The sequence below is a fragment of the Heterodontus francisci genome, chromosome 26 (assembly GCF_036365525.1).
Source record: "Heterodontus francisci isolate sHetFra1 chromosome 26, sHetFra1.hap1, whole genome shotgun sequence".
In the NCBI taxonomy this organism is placed as follows: Eukaryota; Metazoa; Chordata; class Chondrichthyes; order Heterodontiformes; family Heterodontidae; genus Heterodontus; species Heterodontus francisci.
In genome coordinates, this window is record NC_090396.1 from 3,298,318 (window position 1) to 3,319,370 (window position 21,053).

Consider the following 21,053-nt stretch of genomic DNA (forward strand, 5'->3'; position numbering starts at 1 on the left):
AAACAGGGAGATCGGTTACCCCAGAAACAGGGCATTCAGTTACCCTGGAAACAGGGCAGTCCGTTATCCTGGAAACAGGGTGGTCAGTTTCCCTGGAAACAGGGCTGTCAGTTATCCCGGAAACAGGGTGATCAGTCACCCTGGAAACAGGGCTGTCAGTTATCCCGGAAACAGGGTGATCAGTTACCCTGGAAACAGGGCAGTCAGTTACCCCGGAAACAGGGTCATCAGTTACCCTGGAAACAGGGTGATCAGTTACCCTGGAAACAGGGCGGTCAGTTACCCTGGAAACAGGATCGTCAGTTACCCCAGAAACAGGGAGATCATTTACCCTGGAAACTTGGCAGTCAGTTCGCACGGAAACAGGGCAGTCAGTTATCCCGGAAACAGGGTGAACAGTTACCCTGGAAACAGGACTGTCGGTTACCCCGGAAACAGGGTGATCAGTTACCCTGGAAACAGGGTGATCAGTTACCCTGGAAACAGGGCGGTCAGTTACCCCGGAAACAGGGGAGTCACTTATCCCGGAAACAGCGTGATCAGTTATCCTGGAAACAGGGCAGTCAGTAACCCTGGAAACAGATTAGTCAGTTACCCCGGAAACAGGGTGATCAGTTATCCTGGAAACAGGGCAGTCAGTTAGCCTGGAAGCAGGGCAGTCAGTTACCTGGAAATAGGGCGGTCAGTTATCCTGGAAACAGGGCGGTCAGTTACCCTGGAAACAGGAAGATCAGTTACCCCAGAAACAGCGCAGTCAGTTATCCCGGAAACAGGGTGATCAGTTACCCTGGAAACAGGGCTGTCAGTTATCCCGGAAACAGGGTGATCAGTTACCCTGGAAACAGGGCAGTCAGTTATCCTGGAAATAGGGCAGTCAGTTACCCCGGAAATAGGGCGGGCAGTTATCCTGGAAACAGGGTGATCAGTTACCCTGGAAACAGGGAGATCGGTTACCCCAGAAACAGGGCATTCAGTTACCCTGGAAACAGGGCAGTCCGTTATCCTGGAAACAGGGTGGTCAGTTACCCTGGAAACAGGGCTGTCAGTTATCCCGGAAACAGGGTGATCAGTTACCCTGGAAACAGGGCTGTCAGTTATCCCGGAAACAGGACGGTCAGTTACACCGGAAATAGGGCGGTCAGTTACCCCGGAAACAGGGGAGTCACTTATCCCGGAAACAGGGTGATCAGTTACCCTGGAAACAGGGCTGTCATTTATCCCGGAAACAGGGTGATCAGTTACCCTGGAAACAGGGCAGTCAGTTATCCTGGAAACAGGGCAGTCAGTTACCCCGGAAACAGGGCGGTCAGTTACCGTGGAAACAGGGCAGTCAGTTACCCTTGAAACAGGGCAGTCAGTTATCCTGGAAACAGGGCGGTCAGTTACACCGGAAATAGGGCGGTCAGTTATCCTCGAAACAGGGCGTTCAGTTACCCCGGAAACAGGGAGATCAGTTACCCCGGAAACAGGGCGGTCAGTTACCCTGGAAACAGGGCAGTCAGTTACCCCGGAAACTGGGCAGTCAGTTAACCTGGAAACAGGGCAGTCAGTTATCCTGGAAACAGGGCATTCAGTTATCCTGCAAATAGGGCGGTCAGTTACCCCGGAAATAGGGCGGTCAGTTATCCTGGAAACAGGGTGATCAGTTACCCCGGAAACAGGGAGATCGGTTACCCCAGAAACAGGGCATTCAGTTACCCTGGAAACAGGGCAGTCCGTTATCCTGGAAACAGGGTGGACAGTTACCCTGGAAACAGGGCTGTCAGTTATCCCGGAAACAGGGTGATCAGTTACCCTGGAAACAGGGCTGTCAGTTATCCCGGAAACAGGGTGATCAGTTACCCTGGAAACAGGGCAGTCAGTTACCCCGGAAACAGGGTCATCAGTTACCCTGGAAACAGGGTGATCAGTTACCCTGGAAACAGGGCGGTCAGTTACCCTGGAAACAGGATCGTCAGTTACCCCAGAAACAGGGAGATCATTTACCCTGGAAACTTGGCAGTCAGTTCGCACGGAAACAGGGCAGTCAGTTATCCCGGAAACAGGGTGAACAGTTACCCTGGAAACAGGACTGTCGGTTACCCCGGAAACAGGGTGATCAGTTACCCTGGAAACAGGGTGATCAGTTACCCTGGAAACAGGGCGGTCAGTTACCCCGGAAACAGGGGAGTCACTTATCCCGGAAACAGGGTGATCAGTTACCCTGGAAACAGGGCTGTCATTTATCCCGGAAACAGGGTGATCAGTTACCCTGGAAACAGGGCAGTCAGTTATCCTGGAAACAGGGCAGTCAGTTACCCCGGAAACAGGGCGGTCAGTTACCGTGGAAACAGGGCAGTCAGTTACCCTTGAAACAGGGCAGTCAGTTATCCTGGAAACAGGGCGGTCAGTTACACCGGAAGTAGGGCGGTCAGTTATCCTCGAAACAGGGCGGTCAGTTACCCCGGAAACAGGGAGATCAGTTACCCCGGAAACAGGGCGGTCAGTTACCCTGGAAACAGGGCAGTCAGTTACCCCGGAAACTGGGCAGTCAGTTAACCTGGAAACTGGGCAGTCAGTTATCCTTGAAACAGGGCATTCAGTTATCCTGCAAATAGGGCGGTCAGTTACCCCGGAAATAGGGCGGTCAGTTATCCTGGAAACAGGGTGATCAGTTACCCCGGAAACAGGGAGATCGGTTACCCCAGAAACAGGGCATTCAGTTACCCTGGAAACAGGGCAGTCAGTTATCCTGGAAACAGGGTGGTCAGTTACCCTGGAAACAGGGCAGTCAGTTACCCCGGAAATAGGGCGGTCAGTTATCCTGGAAATGGGTTGATCAGTTACCCCGGAAACAGGGAGATCAGTTACCCCGGAAACAGGGCATACAGTTACCCTGGAAATAGGGCAGTCCGTTATCCTGGAAACAGGTTGGTCAGTTTCCCTGGAAACAGGGCAGTCAGTTACCCCTGAAACAGGGTGATCAGTTATCCTGGAAACAGGGCGGTCAGTTAGCACGGAAACAGGGCAGTCAGTTATCCCGGAAACAGGGTGATCAGTTACCCTGGAAACAGGACAGTCAGTTACCCCGGAAACAGGGTCATCAGTTATCCCGGAAACAGGGTGATCAGTTACCCTGGAAACAGGACAGTCAGTTACCCCGGAAACAGGGTCATCAGTTACCCTGGAAACAGGGCGGTCAGTTACCCTGGAAACAGGATCGTCAGTTACCCCAGAAACAGGGAGATCATTTACCCTGGAAACTTGGCAGTCAGTTCGCACGGAAACAGGGCAGTCAGTTATCCCGGAAACAGGGTGAACAGTTACCCTGGAAACAGGACTGTCGGTTACCCCGGAAACAGGGTGATCAGTTACCCTGGAAACAGGGTGATCAGTTACCCTGGAAACAGGGCGGTCAGTTACCCCGGAAACAGGGGAGTCACTTATCCCGGAAACAGGGTGATCAGTTACCCTGGAAACAGGGCTGTCATTTATCCCGGAAACAGGGTGATCAGTTACCCTGGAAACAGGGCAGTCAGTTATCCTGGAAACAGGGCAGTCAGTTACCCCGGAAACAGGGCGGTCAGTTACCGTGGAAACAGGGCAGTCAGTTACCCTTGAAACAGGGCAGTCAGTTATCCTGGAAACAGGGCGATCAGTTACACCGGAAGTAGGGCGGTCAGTTATCCTCGAAACAGGGCGGTCAGTTACCCCGGAAACAGGGAGATCAGTTACCCCGGAAACAGGGCGGTCAGTTACCCTGGAAACAGGGCAGTCAGTTACCCCGGAAACTGGGCAGTCAGTTAACCTGGAAACAGGAGAGTCAGTTATCCTGGAAACAGGGCATTCAGTTATCCTGCAAATAGGGCGGTCAGTTACCCCGGAAATAGGGCGGTCAGTTATCCTGGAAACAGGGTGATCAGTTACCCCGGAAACAGGGAGATCGGTTACCCCAGAAACAGGGCATTCAGTTACCCTGGAAACAGGGCAGTCAGTTATCCTGGAAACAGGGCGGTCAGTTACCCTGGAAACAGGGCAGTCAGTTACCCCGGAAACTGGGCAGTCAGTTAACCTGGAAACTGGGCAGTCAGTTATCCTTGAAACAGGGCATTCAGTTATCCTGCAAATAGGGCGGTCAGTTACCCCGGAAATAGGGCGGTCAGTTATCCTGGAAACAGGGTGATCAGTTACCCCGGAAACAGGGAGATCGGTTACCCCAGAAACAGGGCATTCAGTTACCCTGGAAACAGGGCAGTCAGTTATCCTGGAAACAGGGTGGTCAGTTACCCTGGAAACAGGGCAGTCAGTTACCCCGGAAATAGGGCGGTCAGTTATCCTGGAAATGGGTTGATCAGTTACCCCGGAAACAGGGAGATCAGTTACCCCGGAAACAGGGCATACAGTTACCCTGGAAATAGGGCAGTCCGTTATCCTGGAAACAGGTTGGTCAGTTTCCCTGGAAACAGGGCAGTCAGTTACCCCTGAAACAGGGTGATCAGTTATCCTGGAAACAGGGCGGTCAGTTAGCACGGAAACAGGGCAGTCAGTTATCCCGGAAACAGGGTGATCAGTTACCCTGGAAACAGGACAGTCAGTTACCCCGGAAACAGGGTCATCAGTTATCCCGGAAACAGGGTGATCAGTTACCCTGGAAACAGGACAGTCAGTTACCCCGGAAACAGGGTCATCAGTTACCCTGGAAACAGGGCGGTCAGTTACCCTGGAAACAGGATCGTCAGTTACCCCAGAAACAGGGAGATCATTTACCCTGGAAACTTGGCAGTCAGTTCGCACGGAAACAGGGCAGTCAGTTATCCCGGAAACAGGGTGAACAGTTACCCTGGAAACAGGACTGTCGGTTACCCCGGAAACAGGGTGATCAGTTACCCTGGAAACAGGGTGATCAGTTACCCTGGAAACAGGGCGGTCAGTTACCCCGGAAACAGGGGAGTCACTTATCCCGGAAACAGGGTGATCAGTTACCCTGGAAACAGGGCTGTCATTTATCCCGGAAACAGGGTGATCAGTTACCCTGGAAACAGGGCAGTCAGTTATCCTGGAAACAGGGCAGTCAGTTACCCCGGAAACAGGGCGGTCAGTTACCGTGGAAACAGGGCAGTCAGTTACCCTTGAAACAGGGCAGTCAGTTATCCTGGAAACAGGGCGATCAGTTACACCGGAAGTAGGGCGGTCAGTTATCCTCGAAACAGGGCGGTCAGTTACCCCGGAAACAGGGAGATCAGTTACCCCGGAAACAGGGCGGTCAGTTACCCTGGAAACAGGGCAGTCAGTTACCCCGGAAACTGGGCAGTCAGTTAACCTGGAAACAGGAGAGTCAGTTATCCTGGAAACAGGGCATTCAGTTATCCTGCAAATAGGGCGGTCAGTTACCCCGGAAATAGGGCGGTCAGTTATCCTGGAAACAGGGTGATCAGTTACCCCGGAAACAGGGAGATCGGTTACCCCAGAAACAGGGCATTCAGTTACCCTGGAAACAGGGCAGTCAGTTATCCTGGAAACAGGGTGGTCAGTTACCCTGGAAACAGGGCAGTCAGTTACCCCGGAAATAGGGCGGTCAGTTATCCTGGAAATGGGTTGATCAGTTACCCCGGAAACGGGGAGATCAGTTACCCCGGAAACAGGGCATACAGTTACCCTGGAAATAGGGCAGTCCGTTATTCTGGAAACAGGTTGGTCAGTTTCCCTGGAAACAGGGCAGTCAGTTACCCCTGAAACAGGGTGATCAGTTATCCTGGAAACAGGGCGGTCAGTTAGCACGGAAACAGGGTCATCAGTTACCCTGGAAACAGGGTGATCAGTTACCCTGGAAACAGGGCGGTCAGTTACCCTGGAAACAGGATCGTCAGTTACCCCAGAAACAGGGAGATCATTTACCCTGGAAACTTGGCAGTCAGTTCGCACGGAAACAGGGCAGTCAGTTATCCCGGAAACAGGGTGAACAGTTACCCTGGAAACAGGACTGTCGGTTACCCCGGAAACAGGGTGATCAGTTACCCTGGAAACAGGGTGATCAGTTACCCTGGAAACAGGGCGGTCAGTTACCCCGGAAACAGGGGAGTCACTTATCCCGGAAACAGGGTGATCAGTTACCCTGGAAACAGGGCTGTCATTTATCCCGGAAACAGGGTGATCAGTTACCCTGGAAACAGGGCAGTCAGTTATCCTGGAAACAGGGCAGTCAGTTACCCCGGAAACAGGGCGGTCAGTTACCGTGGAAACAGGGCAGTCAGTTACCCTTGAAACAGGGCAGTCAGTTATCCTGGAAACAGGGCGGTCAGTTACACCGGAAGTAGGGCGGTCAGTTATCCTCGAAACAGGGCGGTCAGTTACCCCGGAAACAGGGAGATCAGTTACCCCGGAAACAGGGCGGTCAGTTACCCTGGAAACAGGGCAGTCAGTTACCCCGGAAACTGGGCAGTCAGTTAACCTGGAAACAGGGCAGTCAGTTATCCTGGAAACAGGGCATTCAGTTATCCTGCAAATAGGGCGGTCAGTTACCCCGGAAATAGGGCGGTCAGTTATCCTGGAAACAGGGTGATCAGTTACCCCGGAAACAGGGAGATCGGTTACCCCAGAAACAGGGCATTCAGTTACCCTGGAAACAGGGCAGTCCGTTATCCTGGAAACAGGGTGGTCAGTTACCCTGGAAACAGGGCAGTCAGTTACCCCGGAAACAGGGTGATCAGTTATCCTGGAAACAGGGCAGTCAGTAACCCTGGAAACAGATTAGTCAGTTACCCCGGAAACAGGGTGATCAGTTATCCTGGAAACAGGGCAGTCAGTTAGCCTGGAAGCAGGGCAGTCAGTTACCTGGAAATAGGGCGGTCAGTTATCCTGGAAACAGGGCGGTCAGTTACCCTGGAAACAGGAAGATCAGTTAACCCAGAAACAGCGCAGTCAGTTATCCCGGAAACAGGGTGATCAGTTACCCTGGAAACAGGGCTGTCAGTTATCCCGGAAACAGGGTGATCAGTTACCCTGGAAACAGGGCAGTCAGTTATCCTGGAAATAGGGCAGTCAGTTACCCCGGAAATAGGGCGGGCAGTTATCCTGGAAACAGGGTGATCAGTTACCCTGGAAACAGGGAGATCGGTTACCCCAGAAACAGGGCATTCAGTTACCCTGGAAACAGGGCAGTCCGTTATCCTGGAAACAGGGTGGTCAGTTACCCTGGAAACAGGGCTGTCAGTTATCCCAGAAACAGGGTGATCAGTTACCCTGGAAACAGGGCTGTCAGTTATCCCGGAAACAGGACGGTCAGTTACACCGGAAATAGGGCGGTCAGTTACCCCGGAAACAGGGGAGTCACTTATCCCGGAAACAGGGTGATCAGTTACCCTGGAAACAGGGCTGTCATTTATCCCGGAAACAGGGTGATCAGTTACCCTGGAAACAGGGCAGTCAGTTATCCTGGAAACAGGGCAGTCAGTTACCCCGGAAACAGGGCGGTCAGTTACCGTGGAAACAGGGCAGTCAGTTACCCTTGAAACAGGGCAGTCAGTTATCCTGGAAACAGGGCGGTCAGTTAAACCGGAAATAGGGCGGTCAGTTATCCTCGAAACAGGGCGTTCAGTTACCCCGGAAACAGGGAGATCAGTTACCCCGGAAACAGGGCGGTCAGTTACCCTGGAAACAGGGCAGTCAGTTACCCCGGAAACTGGGCAGTCAGTTAACCTGGAAACAGGGCAGTCAGTTATCCTGGAAACAGGGCATTCAGTTATCCTGCAAATAGGGCGGTCAGTTACCCCGGAAATAGGGCGGTCAGTTATCCTGGAAACAGGGTGATCAGTTACCCCGGAAACAGGGAGATCGGTTACCCCAGAAACAGGGCATTCAGTTACCCTGGAAACAGGGCAGTCCGTTATCCTGGAAACAGGGTGGTCAGTTACCCTGGAAACAGGGCTGTCAGTTATCCCGGAAACAGGGTGATCAGTTACCCTGGAAACAGGGCTGTCAGTTATCCCGGAAACAGGGTGATCAGTTACCCTGGAAACAGGGCAGTCAGTTACCCCGGAAACAGGGTCATCAGTTACCCTGGAAACAGGGTGATCAGTTACCCTGGAAACAGGGCGGTCAGTTACCCTGGAAACAGGATCGTCAGTTACCCCAGAAACAGGGAGATCATTTACCCTGGAAACTTGGCAGTCAGTTCGCACGGAAACAGGGCAGTCAGTTATCCCGGAAACAGGGTGAACAGTTACCCTGGAAACAGGACTGTCGGTTACCCCGGAAACAGGGTGATCAGTTACCCTGGAAACAGGGTGATCAGTTACCCTGGAAACAGGGCGGTCAGTTACCCCGGAAACAGGGGAGTCACTTATCCCGGAAACAGGGTGATCAGTTATCCTGGAAACAGGGCAGTCAGTAACCCTGGAAACAGATTAGTCAGTTACCCCGGAAACAGGGTGATCAGTTATCCTGGAAACAGGGCAGTCAGTTAGCCTGGAAGCAGGGCAGTCAGTTACCTGGAAATAGGGCGGTCAGTTATCCTGGAAACAGGGCGGTCAGTTACCCTGGAAACAGGAAGATCAGTTACCCCAGAAACAGCGCAGTCAGTTATCCCGGAAACAGGGTGATCAGTTACCCTGGAAACAGGGCTGTCAGTTTTCCCGGAAACAGGGTGATCAGTTACCCTGGAAACAGGGCAGTCAGTTATCCTGGAAATAGGGCAGTCAGTTACCCCGGAAATAGGGCGGGCAGTTATCCTGGAAACAGGGTGATCAGTTACCCTGGAAACAGGGAGATCGGTTACCCCAGAATCAGGGCATTCAGTTACCCTGGAAACAGGGCAGTCCGTTATCCTGGAAACAGGGTGGTCAGTTACCCTGGAAACAGGGCTGTCAGTTATCCCGGAAACAGGGTGATCAGTTACCCTGGAAACAGGGCTGTCAGTTATCCCGGAAACAGGACGGTCAGTTACACCGGAAATAGGGCGGTCAGTTACCCCGGAAACAGGGGAGTCACTTATCCCGGAAACAGGGTGATCAGTTACCCTGGAAACAGGGCTGTCATTTATCCCGGAAACAGGGTGATCAGTTACCCTGGAAACAGGGCAGTCAGTTATCCTGGAAACAGGGCAGTCAGTTACCCCGGAAACAGGGCGTTCAGTTACCGTGGAAACAGGGCAGTCAGTTACCCTTGAAACAGGGCAGTCAGTTATCCTGGAAACAGGGCGGTCAGTTACACCGGAAATAGGGCAGTCAGTTATCCTCGAAACAGGGCGGTCAGTTACCCCGGAAACAGGGAGATCAGTTACCCCGGAAACAGGGCGGTCAGTTACCCTGGAAACAGGGCAGTCAGTTACCCCGGAAACTGGGCAGTCAGTTAACCTGGAAACAGGGCAGTCAGTTATCCTGGAAACAGGGCATTCAGTTATCCTGCAAATAGGGCGGTCAGTTACCCCGGAAATAGGGCGGTCAGTTATCCTGGAAACAGGGTGATCAGTTACCCCGGAAACAGGGAGATCGGTTACCCCAGAAACAGGGCATTCAGTTACCCTGGAAACAGGGCAGTCCGTTATCCTGGAAACAGGGTGGTCAGTTACCCTGGAAACAGGGCTGTCAGTTATCCCGGAAACAGGGTGATCAGTTACCCTGGAAACAGGGCTGTCAGTTATCCCGGAAACAGGGTGATCAGTTACCCTGGAAACAGGGCAGTCAGTTACCCCGGAAACAGGGTCATCAGTTACCCTGGAAACAGGGTGATCAGTTACCCTGGAAACAGGGCGGTCAGTTACCCTGGAAACAGGATCGTCAGTTACCCCAGAAACAGGGAGATCATTTACCCTGTTAACTTGGCAGTCAGTTCGCACGGAAACAGGGCAGTCAGTTATCCCGGAAACAGGGTGAACAGTTACCCTGGAAACAGGACTGTCGGTTACCCCGGAAACAGGGTGATCAGTTACCCTGGAAACAGGGTGATCAGTTACCCTGGAAACAGGGCGGTCAGTTACCCCGGAAACAGGGGAGTCACTTATCCCGGAAACAGGGTGATCAGTTACCCTGGAAACAGGGCTGTCATTTATCCCGGAAACAGGGTGATCAGTTACCCTGGAAACAGGGCAGTCAGTTATCCTGGAAACAGGGCAGTCAGTTACCCCGGAAACAGGGCGGTCAGTTACCGTGGAAACAGGGCAGTCAGTTACCCTTGAAACAGGGCAGTCAGTTATCCTGGAAACAGGGCGGTCAGTTACACCGGAAGTAGGGCGGTCAGTTATCCTCGAAACAGGGCGGTCAGTTACCCCGGAAACAGGGAGATCAGTTACCCCGGAAACAGGGCGGTCAGTTACCCTGGAAACAGGGCAGTCAGTTACCCCGGAAACTGGGCAGTCAGTTAACCTGGAAACTGGGCAGTCAGTTATCCTGGAAACAGGGCATTCAGTTATCCTGCAAATAGGGCGGTCAGTTACCCCGGAAATAGGGCGGTCAGTTATCCTGGAAACAGGGTGATCAGTTACCCCGGAAACAGGGAGATCGGTTACCCCAGAAACAGGGCATTCAGTTACCCTGGAAACAGGGCAGTCAGTTATCCTGGAAACAGGGTGGTCAGTTACCCTGGAAACAGGGCAGTCAGTTACCCCGGAAATAGGGCGGTCAGTTATCCTGGAAATGGGTTGATCAGTTACCCCGGAAACAGGGAGATCAGTTACCCCGGAAACAGGGCATACAGTTACCCTGGAAATAGGGCAGTCCGTTATCCTGGAAACAGGTTGGTCAGTTTCCCTGGAAACAGGGCAGTCAGTTACCCCTGAAACAGGGTGATCAGTTATCCTGGAAACAGGGCGGTCAGTTAGCACGGAAACAGGGCAGTCAGTTATCCCGGAAACAGGGTGATCAGTTACCCTGGAAACAGGACAGTCAGTTACCCCGGAAACAGGGTCATCAGTTACCCTGGAAACAGGGTGATCAGTTACCCTGGAAACAGGGCGGTCAGTTACCCTGGAAACAGGATCGTCAGTTACCCCAGAAACAGGGAGATCATTTACCCTGGAAACTTGGCAGTCAGTTCGCACGGAAACAGGGCAGTCAGTTATCCCGGAAACAGGGTGAACAGTTACCCTGGAAACAGGACTGTCGGTTACCCCGGAAACAGGGTGATCAGTTACCCTGGAAACAGGGTGATCAGTTACCCTGGAAACAGGGCGGTCAGTTACCCCGGAAACAGGGGAGTCACTTATCCCGGAAACAGGGTGATCAGTTACCCTGGAAACAGGGCTGTCATTTATCCCGGAAACAGGGTGATCAGTTACCCTGGAAACAGGGCAGTCAGTTATCCTGGAAACAGGGCAGTCAGTTACCCCGGAAACATGGCGGTCAGTTACCGTGGAAACAGGGCAGTCAGTTACCCTTGAAACAGGGCAGTCAGTTATCCTGGAAACAGGGCGGTCAGTTACACCGGAAGTAGGGCGGTCAGTTATCCTCGAAACAGGGCGGTCAGTTACCCCGGAAACAGGGAGATCAGTTACCCCGGAAACAGGGCGGTCAGTTACCCTGGAAACAGGGCAGTCAGTTACCCCGGAAACTGGGCAGTCAGTTAACCTGGAAACAGGGCAGTCAGTTATCCTGGAAACAGGGCATTCAGTTATCCTGCAAATAGGGCGTTCAGTTACCCCGGAAATAGGGCGGTCAGTTATCCTGGAAACAGGGTGATCAGTTACCCCGGAAACAGGGAGATCGGTTACCCCAGAAACAGGGCATTCAGTTACCCTGGAAACAGGGCAGTCCGTTATCCTGGAAACAGGGTGGTCAGTTACCCTGGAAACAGGGCAGTCAGTTACCACGGAAACAGGGTGATCAGTTATCCTGGAAACAGGGCAGTCAGTAACCCTGGAAACAGATTAGTCAGTTACCCCGGAAACAGGGTGATCAGTTATGCTGGAAACAGGGCAGTCAGTTAGCCTGGAAGCAGGGCAGTCAGTTACCTGGAAATAGGGCGGTCAGTTATCCTGGAAACAGGGCGGTCAGTTACCCTGGAAACAGGAAGATCAGTGACCCCAGAAACAGCGCAGTCAGTTATCCCGGAAACAGGGTGATCAGTTACCCTGGAAACAGGGCTGTCAGTTATCCCGGAAACAGGGTGATCAGTTACCCTGGAAACAGGGCAGTCAGTTACCCCGGAAACAGGGTCATCAGTTACCCTGGAAACAGGGTGATCAGTTACCCTGGAAACAGGGCGGTCAGTTACCCTGGAAACAGGATCGTCAGTTACCCCAGAAACAGGGAGATCATTTACCCTGGAAACTTGGCAGTCAGTTCGCACGGAAACAGGGCAGTCAGTTATCCCGGAATCAGGGTGAACAGTTACCTTGGAAACAGGACTGTCGGTTACCCCGGAAACAGGGTGATCAGTTACCCTGGAAACAGGGTGATCAGTTACCCTGGAAACAGGGCGGTCAGTTACCCCGGAAACAGGGGAGTCTCTTATCCCGGAAACAGGGTGATCAGTTATCCTGGAAACAGGGCAGTCAGTAACCCTGGAAACAGATTAGTCAGTTACCCCGGAAACAGGGTGATCAGTTATCCTGGAAACAGGGCAGTCAGTTAGCCTGGAAGCAGGGCAGTCAGTTACCTGGAAATAGGGCGGTCAGTTATCCTGGAAACAGGGCGGTCAGTTACCCTGGAAACAGGAAGATCAGTTACCCCAGAAACAGCGCAGTCAGTTATCCCGGAAACAGGGTGATCAGTTACCCTGGAAAAAGGGCTGTCAGTTATCCCGGAAACAGGGTGATCAGTTACCCTGGAAACAGGGCAGTCAGTTATCCTGGAAATAGGGCAGTCAGTTACCCCGGAAATAGGGCGGGCAGTTATCCTGGAAACAGGGTGATCAGTTACCCTGGAAACAGGGAGATCGGTTACCCCAGAAACAGGGCATTCAGTTACCCTGGAAACAGGGCAGTCCGTTATCCTGGAAACAGGGTGGTCAGTTACCCTGGAAACAGGGCTGTCAGTTATCCCGGAAACAGGGTGATCAGTTACCCTGGAAACAGGGCTGTCAGTTATCCCGGAAACAGGACGGTCAGTTACACCGGAAATAGGGCGGTCAGTTACCCCGGAAACAGGGGAGTCACTTATCCCGGAAACAGGGTGATCAGTTACCCTGGAAACAGGGCTGTCATTTATCCCGGAAACAGGGTGATCAGTTACCCTGGAAACAGGGCAGTCAGTTATCCTGGAAACAGGGCAGTCAGTTACCCCGGAAACAGGGCGGTCAGTTACCGTGGAAACAGGGCAGTCAGTTACCCTTGAAACAGGGCAGTCAGTTATCCTGGAAACAGGGCGGTCAGTTACACCGGAAATAGGGCGGTCAGTTATCCTCGAAACAGGGCGTTCAGTTACCCCGGAAACAGGGAGATCAGTTACCCCGGAAACAGGGCGGTCAGTTACCCTGGAAACAGGGCAGTCAGTTACCCCGGAAACTGGGCAGTCAGTTAACCTGGAAACAGGGCAGTCAGTTATCCTGGAAACAGGGCATTCAGTTATCCTGCAAATAGGGCGGTCAGTTACCCCGGAAATAGGGCGGTCAGTTATCCTGGAAACAGGGTGATCAGTTACCCCGGAAACAGGGAGATCGGTTACCCCAGAAACAGGGCATTCAGTTACCCTGGAAACAGGGCAGTCCGTTATCCTGGAAACAGGGTGGTCAGTTACCCTGGAAACAGGGCTGTCAGTTATCCCGGAAACAGGGTGATCAGTTACCCTGGAAACAGGGCTGTCAGTTATCCCGGAAACAGGGTGATCAGTTATCCTGGAAACAGGGCAGTCAGTTACCCTGGAAACAGGGTCATCAGTTACCCTGGAAACAGGGTGATCAGTTACCCTGGAAACAGGGCGGTCAGTTACCCTGGAAACAGGATCGTCAGTTACCCCAGAAACAGGGAGATCATTTACCCTGGAAACTTGGCAGTCAGTTCGCACGGAAACAGGGCAGTCAGTTATCCCGGAAACAGGGTGAACAGTTACCCTGGAAACAGGACTGTCGGTTACCCCGGAAACAGGGTGATCAGTTACCCTGGAAACAGGGTGATCAGTTACCCTGGAAACAGGGCGGTCAGTTACCCCGGAAACAGGGGAGTCACTTATCCCGGAAACAGGGTGATCAGTTACCCTGGAAACAGGGCTGTCATTTATCCCGGAAACAGGGTGATCAGTTACCCTGGAAACAGGGCAGTCAGTTATCCTGGAAACAGGGCAGTCAGTTACCCCGGAAACAGGGCGGTCAGTTACCGTGGAAACAGGGCAGTCAGTTACCCTTGAAACAGGGCAGTCAGTTATCCTGGAAACAGGGCGGTCAGTTACACCGGAAGTAGGGCGGTCAGTTATCCTCGAAACAGGGCGGTCAGTTACCCCGGAAACAGGGAGATCAGTTACCCCGGAAACAGGGCGGTCAGTTACCCTGGAAACAGGGCAGTCAGTTACCCCGGAAACTGGGCAGTCAGTTAACCTGGAAACAGGGCAGTCAGTTATCCTGGAAACAGGGCATTCAGTTATCCTGCAAATAGGGCGGTCAGTTACCCCGGAAATAGGGCGGTCAGTTATCCTGGAAACAGGGTGATCAGTTACCCCGGAAACAGGGAGATCGGTTACCCCAGAAACAGGGCATTCAGTTACCCTGGAAACAGGGCAGTCCGTTATCCTGGAAACAGGGTGGTCAGTTACCCTGGAAACAGGGCAGTCAGTTACCACGGAAACAGGGTGATCAGTTATCCTGGAAACAGGGCAGTCAGTAACCCTGGAAACAGATTAGTCAGTTACCCCGGAAACAGGGTGATCAGTTATCCTGGAAACAGGGCAGTCAGTTAGCCTGGAAGCAGGGCAGTCAGTTACCTGGAAATAGGGCGGTCAGTTATCCTGGAAACAGGGCGGTCAGATACCCTGGAAACAGGAAGATCAGTTACCCCAGAAACAGCGCAGTCAGTTATCCCGGAAACAGGGTGATCAGTTACCCTGGAAACAGGGCTGTCAGTTATCCCGGAAACAGGGTGATCAGTTACCCTGGAAACAGGGCAGTCAGTTACCCCGGAAACAGGGTCATCAGTTACCCTGGAAACAGGGTGATTAGTTACCCTGGAAACAGGGCGGTCAGTTACCCTGGAAACAGGATCGTCAGTTACCCCAGAAACAGGGAGATCATTTACCCTGGAAACTTGGCAGTCAGTTCGCACGGAAACAGGGCAGTCAGTTATCCCGGAAACAGGGTGAACAGTTACCCTGGAAACAGGACTGTCGGTTACCCCGGAAACAGGGTGATCAGTTACCCTGGAAACAGGGTGATCAGTTACCCTGGAAACAGGGCGGTCAGATACCCCGGAAACAGGGGAGTCACTTATCCCGGAAACAGGGTGATCAGTTATCCTGGAAACAGGGCAGTCAGTAACCCTGGAAACAGATTAGTCAGTTACCCCGGAAACAGGGTGATCAGTTATCCTGGAAACAGGGCAGTCAGTTAGCCTGGAAGCAGGGCAGTCAGTTACCTGGAAATAGGGCGGTCAGTTATCCTGGAAACAGGGCGGTCAGTTACCCTGGAAACAGGAAGATCAGTTACCCCAGAAACAGCGCAGTCAGTTATCCCGGAAACAGGGTGATCAGTTACCCTGGAAACAGGGCTGTCAGTTATCCCGGAAACAGGGTGATCAGTTACCCTGGAAACAGGGCAGTCAGTTATCCTGCAAATAGGGCAGTCAGTTACCCCGGAAATAGGGCGGGCAGTTATCCTGGAAACAGGGTGATCAGTTACCCTGGAAACAGGGAGATCGGTTACCCCAGAAACAGGGCATTCAGTTACCCTGGAAACAGGGCAGTCCGTTATCCTGGAAACAGGGTGGTCAGTTACCCTGGAAACAGGGCTGTCAGTTATCCCGGAAACAGGGTGATCAGTTACCCTGGAAACAGGGCTGTCAGTTACCCGGGAAACAGGGCGGTCAATTACCCTGGAAACAGGGCAGTCAGTTACCCCGGAAACTGGGCAGTCAGTTAACCTGGAAACAGGGCAGTCAGTTATCCTGGAAACAGGGCATTCAGTTATCCTGCAAATAGGGCGGTCAGTTACCCCGGAAATAGGGCGGTCAGTTATCCTGGAAACAGGGTGATCAGTTACCCCGGAAACAGGGAGATCGGTTCCCCCAGAAACAGGGCATTCAGTTACCCTGGAAACAGGGCAGTCCGTTATCCTGGAAACAGGGTGGTCAGTTACCCTGGAAACAGGGCTGTCAGTTATCCCGGAAACAGGGTGATCAGTTACCCTGGAAACAGGGCTGTCAGTTATCCCGGAAACAGGGTGATCAGTTACCCTGGAAACAGGGCAGTCAGTTACCCCGGAAACAGGGTCATCAGTTACCCTGGAAACAGGGTGATCAGTTACCCTGGAAACAGGGCGGTCAGTTACCCTGGAAACAGGATCGTCAGTTACCCCAGAAACAGGGAGATCATTTACCCTGGAAACTTGGCAGTCAGTTCGCACGGAAACAGGGCAGTCAGTTATCCCGGAAACAGGGTGAACAGTTACCCTGGAAACAGGACTGTCGGTTACCCCGGAAACAGGGTGATCAGTTACCCTGGAAACAGGGTGATCAGTTACCCTGGAAACAGGGCGGTCAGTTACCCCGGAAACAGGGGAGTCACTTATCCCGGAAACAGGGTGATCAGTTACCCTGGAAACAGGGCTGTCATTTATCCCGGAAACAGGGTGATCAGTTATCCTGGAAACAGGGCAGTCAGTTATCCTGGAAACAGGGCAGTCAGTTACCCCGGAAACAGGGCGGTCAGTTACCGTGGAAACAGGGCAGTCAGTTACCCTTGAAACAGGGCAGTCAGTTATCCTGGAAACAGGGCGGTCAGTTACACCGGAAGTAGGGCGGTCAGTTATCCTCGAAACAGGGCGGTCAGTTACCCCGGAAACAGGGAGATCAGTTACCCCGGAAACAGGGCGGTCAGTTACCCTGGAAACAGGGCAGTCAGTTACCCCGGAAACTGGGCAGTCAGTTAACCTGGAAACTGGGCAGTCAGTTATCCTTGAAACAGGGCATTCAGTTATCCTGCAAATAGGGCGGTCAGTTACCCCGGAAATAGGGCGGTCAGTTATCCTGGAAACAGGGTGATCAGTTACCCCGGAAACAGGGAGATCGGTTACCCCAGAAACAGGGCATTCAGTTACCCTGGAAACAGGGCAGTCAGTTATCCTGGAAACAGGGTGGTCAGTTACCCTGGAAACAGGGCAGTCAGTTACCCCGGAAATAAGGCGGTCAGTTATCCTGGAAATGGGTTGATCAGTTACCCCGGAAACAGGGAGATCAGTTACCCCGGAAACAGGGCATACAGTTACCCTGGAAATAGGGCAGTCCGTTATCCTGGAAACAGGTTGGTCAGTTTCCCTGGAAACAGGGCAGTCAGTTACCCCTGAAACAGGGTGATCAGTTATCCTGGAAACAGGGCGGTCAGTTAGCACGGAAACAGGGCAGTCAGTTATCCCGGAAACAGGGTGATCAGTTACCCTGGAAACAGGACAGTCAGTTACCCCGGAAACAGGGTCATCAGTTACTCTGGAAACAGGGTGATCAGTTACCCTGGAAACAGGGCGGTCAGTTACCCTGGAAACAGGATCGTCAGTTACCCCAGAAACAGGGAGATCATTTACCCTGGAAACTTGGCAGTCAGTTCGCACGGAAACAGGGCAGTCAGTTATCCCGGAAACAGGGTGAACAGTTACCCTGGAAACAGGACTGTCGGTTACCCCGGAAACAGGGTGATCAGTTACCCTGGAAACAGGGTGATCAGTTACCCTGGAAACAGGGCGGTCAGTTACCCCGGAAACAGGGGAGTCACTTATCCCGGAAACAGGGTGATCAGTTACCCTGGAAACAGGGCTGTCATTTATCCCGGAAACAGGGTGATCAGTTACCCTGGAAACAGGGCAGTCAGTTATCCTGGAAACAGGGCAGTCAGTTACCCCGGAAACAGGGCGGTCAGTTACCGTGGAAACAGGGCAGTCAGTTACCCTTGAAACAGGGCAGTCAGTTATCCTGGAAACAGGGCGGTCAGTTACACCGGAAGTAGGGCGGTCAGTTATCCTCGAAACAGGGCGGTCAGTTACCCCGGAAACAGGGAGATCAGTTACCCCGGAAACAGGGCGGTCAGTTACCCTGGAAACAGGGCAGTCAGTTACCCCGGAAACTGGGCAGTCAGTTAACCTGGAAACAGGGCAGTCAGTTATCCTGGAAACAGGGCATTCAGTTATCCTGCAAATAGGGCGGTCAGTTACCCCGGAAATAGGGCGGTCAGTTATCCTGGAAACAGGGTGATCAGTTACCCCGGAAACAGGGAGATCGGTTACCCCAGAAACAGGGCATTCAGTTACCCTGGAAACAGGGCAGTCCGTTATCCTGGAAACAGGGTGGTCAGTTACCCTGGAAACAGGGCAGTCAGTTACCACGGAAACAGGGTGATCAGTTATCCTGGAAACAGGGCAGTCAGTAACCCTGGAAACAGATTAGTCAGTTACCCCGGAAACAGGGTGATCAGTTATCCTGGAAACAGGGCAGTCAGTTAGCCTGGAAGCAGGGCAGTCAGTTACCTGGAAATAGGGCGGTCAGTTATCCTGGAAACAGGGCGGTCAGTTACCCTGGAAACAGGAAGATCAGTTACCCCAGAAACAGCGCAGTCAGTTATCCCGGAAACAGGGTGATCAGTTACCCTGGAAACAGGGCTGTCAGTTATCCCGGAAACAGGGTGATCAGTTACCCTGGAAACAGGGCAGTCAGTTATCCTGGAAATAGGGCAGTCAGTTACCCCGGAAATAGGGCGGGCAGTTATCCTGGATACAGGGTGATCAGTTACCCTGGAAACAGGGAGATCGGTTACCCCAGAAACAGGGCATTCAGTTACCCTGGAAACAGGGCAGTCCGTTATCCCGGAAACAGGGTGATCAGTTACCCTGGAAACAGGGCTGTCAGTTATCCCGGAAACAGGACGGTCAGTTACACCGGAAATAGGGCGGTCAGTTACCCCGGAAACAGGGGAGTCACTTATCCCGGAAACAGGGTGATCAGTTACCCTGGAAACAGGGCTGTCATTTATCCCGGAAACAGGGTGATCAGTTACCCTGGAAACAGGGCAGTCAGTTATCCTGGAAACAGGGCAGTCAGTTACCCCGGAAACAGGGCGGTCAGTTACCGTGGAAACAGGGCAGTCAGTTACCCTTGAAACAGGGCAGTCAGTTATCCTGGAAACAGGGCGGTCAGTTACACCGGAAATAGGGCGGTCAGTTATCCTCGAAACAGGGCAGTCAGTTACCCCGGAAACTGGGCAGTCAGTTAACCTGGAAACAGGGCAGTCAGTTATCCTGGAAACAGGGCATTCAGTTATCCTGCAAATAGGGCGGTCAGTTACCCCGGAAATAGGGCGGTCAGTTATCCTGGAAACAGGGTGATCAGTTACCCCGGAAACAGGGAGATCGGTTACCCCAGAAACAGGGCATTCAGTTACCCTGGAAACAGGGCAGTCCGTTATCCTGGAAACAGGGTGGTCAGTTACCCTGGAAACAGGGCTGTCAGTTATCCCGGAAACAGGGTGATCAGTTACCCTGGAAACAGGGCTGTCAGTTATCCCGGAAACAGGGTGATCAGTTACCCTGGAAACAGGGCAGTCAGTTATCCTGGAAATAGGGCAGTCAGTTACCCTGGAAACAGGGCGGTCAGTTACCGTGGAAACAGGGCAGTCAGTTACCCTGGAAACAGGGCAGTCAGTTATCCTGGAAACAGGACGGTCAGTTACACCGGAAATAGGGCGGTCAGTTACCCCGGAAACAGGGGAGTCACTTATCCCGGAAACAGGGTGATCAGTTACCCTGGAAACAGGGCAGTCAGTTATCCTGGAAACAGGGCAGTCAGTTACCCCGGAAACAGGGCGGTCAGTTACCGTGGAAACAGGGCAGTCAGTTACCCTTGAAACAGGGCAGTCAGTTATCCTGGAAACAGGGCGGTCAGTTACACCGGAAATAGGGCGGTCAGTTATCCTCGAAACAGGGCGGTCAGTTACCCCGGAAACAGGGAGATCAGTTACCCCGGAAACTGGGCGGTCAGTTACCCTGGAAACAGGGCAGTCAGTTACCCCGGAAACTGGGCAGTCAGTTAACCTGGAAACAGGGCAGTCAGTTATCCTGGAAACAGGGCATTCAGTTATCCTGCAAATAGGGCGGTCAGTTACCCCGGAAATAGGGCGGTCAGTTATCCTGGAAACAGGGAGATCGGTTACCCCAGAAACAGGGCATTCAGTTACCCTGGAAACAGGGCAGTCCGTTATCCTGGAAACAGGGTGGTCAGTTACCCTGGAAACAGGGCAGTCAGTTACCCCGGAAACAGGGTGATCAGTTATCCTGGAAACAGGGCAGTCAGTAACCCTGGAAACAGATTAGTCAGTTATCCTGGAAACAGGGCAGTCAGTTAGCCTGGAAGCAGGGCAGTCAGTTACCTGGAAATAGGGCGGTCAGTTATCCTGGAAACAGGGCGGTCAGTTACCCTGGAAACAGGAAGATCAGTTACCCCAGAAACAGCGCAGTCAGTTATCCCGGAAACAGGGTGATCAGTTACCCTGGAAACAGGGCTGTCAGTTATCCCGGAAACAGGGTGATCAGTTACCCTGGAAACAGGGCAGTCAGTTATCCTGGAAATAGGGCAGTCAGTTACCCCGGAAATAGGGCGGTCAGTTATCCTGGAAACAGTGTGATCAGTTACCCCGGAAACAGGGAGATCGGTTACCCCAGAAACAGTGCATTCAGTTACCCTGGAAACAGGGCAGTCCGTTATCCTGGAAACAGGGTGGTCAGTTACCCTGGAAACAGGGCAGTCAGTTACCCCGGAAACAGGGTGATCAGTTTTCCTGGAAACAGGGCAGTCAGTAACCCTGGAAACAGATTAGTCAGTTTCCCCGGAAACAGGGTGATCAGTTATCCTGGAAACAGGGCAGTCAGTTAGCCTGGAAGCAGGGCAGTCAGTTACCTGGAAATAGGGCGGTCAGTTATCCTGGAAACAGGGCGGTCAGTTACCCTGGAAACAGGAAGATCAG